The sequence below is a fragment of the Chrysochloris asiatica genome, unplaced genomic scaffold, assembly GCF_000296735.1.
Source record: "Chrysochloris asiatica unplaced genomic scaffold, ChrAsi1.0 scaffold00289, whole genome shotgun sequence".
In the NCBI taxonomy this organism is placed as follows: Eukaryota; Metazoa; Chordata; class Mammalia; order Afrosoricida; family Chrysochloridae; genus Chrysochloris; species Chrysochloris asiatica.
The window spans coordinates 2,287,082-2,289,443 of record NW_006408807.1 but is presented as its reverse complement, the minus strand read 5'-3'; the positions used below and the strand labels follow the sequence as shown (position 1 = coordinate 2,289,443).

Sequence of the window (2,362 nt, the reverse complement as noted above, 5' to 3'; positions counted from 1 at the left end):
ACCATGTTCTGTGAAAAGGCAACGGAACTGGTCCGCAAGCTGCACCAACGTCGGAAGGACAGCTGCCCCCCTTTAATGAGGATGCACTCAGGCAAGTTCTGGAGGAACAAAATCAGCCTGATGTGAATGAAGCAAAGTCAGATGGACGAAGTGATTTGATACCAAACATCAAATTTCGACACTGTTCTTTGTTAAGAAACCAGCGCTGCACTGTAGCATATCTGTATGACCAGTTACTTCTGGATCAGAGCACTCGGGTGGGAATATGGCAGTGTCTTGCCAAATGACTTACGATTTCACATGTCGGCTGAAGAAGTAGAGAGGTTCAATTGTTATAAAAAGTCTCTTGCTACTTATATAAGGTCATTGGTAAGAGATGAAGGTTTGGACATCACACAGGATATGAAACCTCCAAAACATTTGTATATTGAAGTGCGGTGTCTAAGAGACTATGGAGAATTTGAAGTTGATGATGGTACTTCTGTCATATTAAAAAAAAACAGCCAGCATTTTTTACCTCGTTGGAAGTGTGAACAGTTAATCAGACATGGCATTCTGGAGCACGTCCTATCATAGTTGCACACAGACTGAACCTAACTGACGGAGACATCTGCACTTCTCTCTTTGTATCCACCTCCCTACCTCTTTGATTTTAAAAAGTTACAGGCAGAGCATTTCTGTCTTTATGCACGCGCGTTTAGGAATTTAGGAAGTTTAGGGAGGTTCGGCGTGCTACGAGATGAGCCGGGAAAACGTAGTTCCGGTCTTTGGCACCAGACATTTCTGATTGAACGCTGACCCTACCCACACTGCCCACAGCCTTTTCCAGAGAGGTTGTGGCCCATTGCCTCTGTTCGTTTTCACTGCAGGACCAGACACGAAAGTTAAAGCAAAATGAAGATTTTTTCGGAAGCTGTGGATCACTGCCCTTACATGGCAGAATCATGTAGACAGCACGTCGAGTTTGACATGCTGGTGAAGACTAGGACCCAAGGAATCATCCCTTTGGCCCTCATATCTAAATCATTGTGGGCTTGCTCAGTAGAATCGTCCATGGAATATTGCAGAATAATGTATCATATATTTCCTTTAAAAAAAAAAAAAAACTGGTGAATTTTATTGTGAGTGACTCTGGAGCACATGTTTTAAATTCTTGGACACAAGAAGACCAAAATTTACAGGAGCTGATGGCAGCATTAGCTGCTGTTGGGCCTCCTAATCTTCGGGCAGATCCAGAATGCTGCAGTATTCTGCATGGTCTAGTTGCTGCAGTGGAAACCCTCTGCAAAATTACAGAATACCAACATGAGGCTCGTACTTTGCTAATGGAGAATGCAGAACGTGTTGGAAATACAGGATGGATAATTTATATTACTAATGCAAAAAGTGATAGCCATGTGTGAATGCTTGAAGACTGTGTCCAAGAAACCATTCATGAACATAATAAGCTTGCTGCAAATTCAGATCATTTTATGCAGATTCAGAGGTGTGAGTTGGTGCTGATCCATACCTACCCAGTTGGTGAAGATAGTCTTGTATCTGATCGCCCTAAAAAAGAATTATCCCCAGTTTTAACCAGCGAAGTCCATAGTGTTCATGCAGGACGGCATCTTGCTACCAAATTGAATACTCTAGTACAGCAACATTTTGATTTGGCTTCAACTACTGTTACAAATATTCCCATGAAGGAAGAACAACATGCTAACACATCTGCCAATTAGCTACTTCATCACAAAGATGCACACGTAGATTTCCTGAAAAGTGGTGACACTCACTTAGGTGGCAGGAGTAGAGAAGGCCCATTTAAAGAGACAGTAACGTTAAAGTGGGGCACACCAAGGACAAATCATATTGAGTTACATTATTCTGCTGGAGCATATCGGATTTCACCTGTAGATGTAAATAGTAGACCTTCTTCCTGCCTTACTAATTTTCTTCTCAATGGTCGTTCTGTTTTATTGGCACAGCCACGCAAGTCAGGTTCCAAAGTCAGTAGTCATATGCTTAGTAGCCATGGCGGAGAGATTTTCTGCATGTTCTCAGAAGTTCTCAATCTATTCTAGAAGATCCTCCTTCAATTAGTGAAGGGTGTGGAGGAAGAATTACAGACTACCAGATTACAGATTTTGGTGAATTTATGAGGGAAAACAGATTAACTCCTTTTCTAGATCCCAGATATAAAATCGATGGAAGTCTTGAGGTCCCTTTGGAATGAGCAAAAGATCAGTTAGAAAAACACACCTTCTACTGGCCTATGATTATCTCACAGACCACCATTTTCAACATGCAAGCAGTAGTCCCATTGGCCAGTGTTATTGTGAAAGAATCTTTGACAGAAGAAGATGTGTGAAACTGTCAGAAA

The 2,362-nt window shown here is 41.8% G+C and overlaps 1 pseudogene; it reads left to right on the top strand.

Moving 5' to 3' along the window:
• On the top strand, positions 1-576 carry LOC102836419 (annotated as a pseudogene).
• The last annotated feature ends 1,786 nt before the right edge of the window (positions 577-2,362 follow it).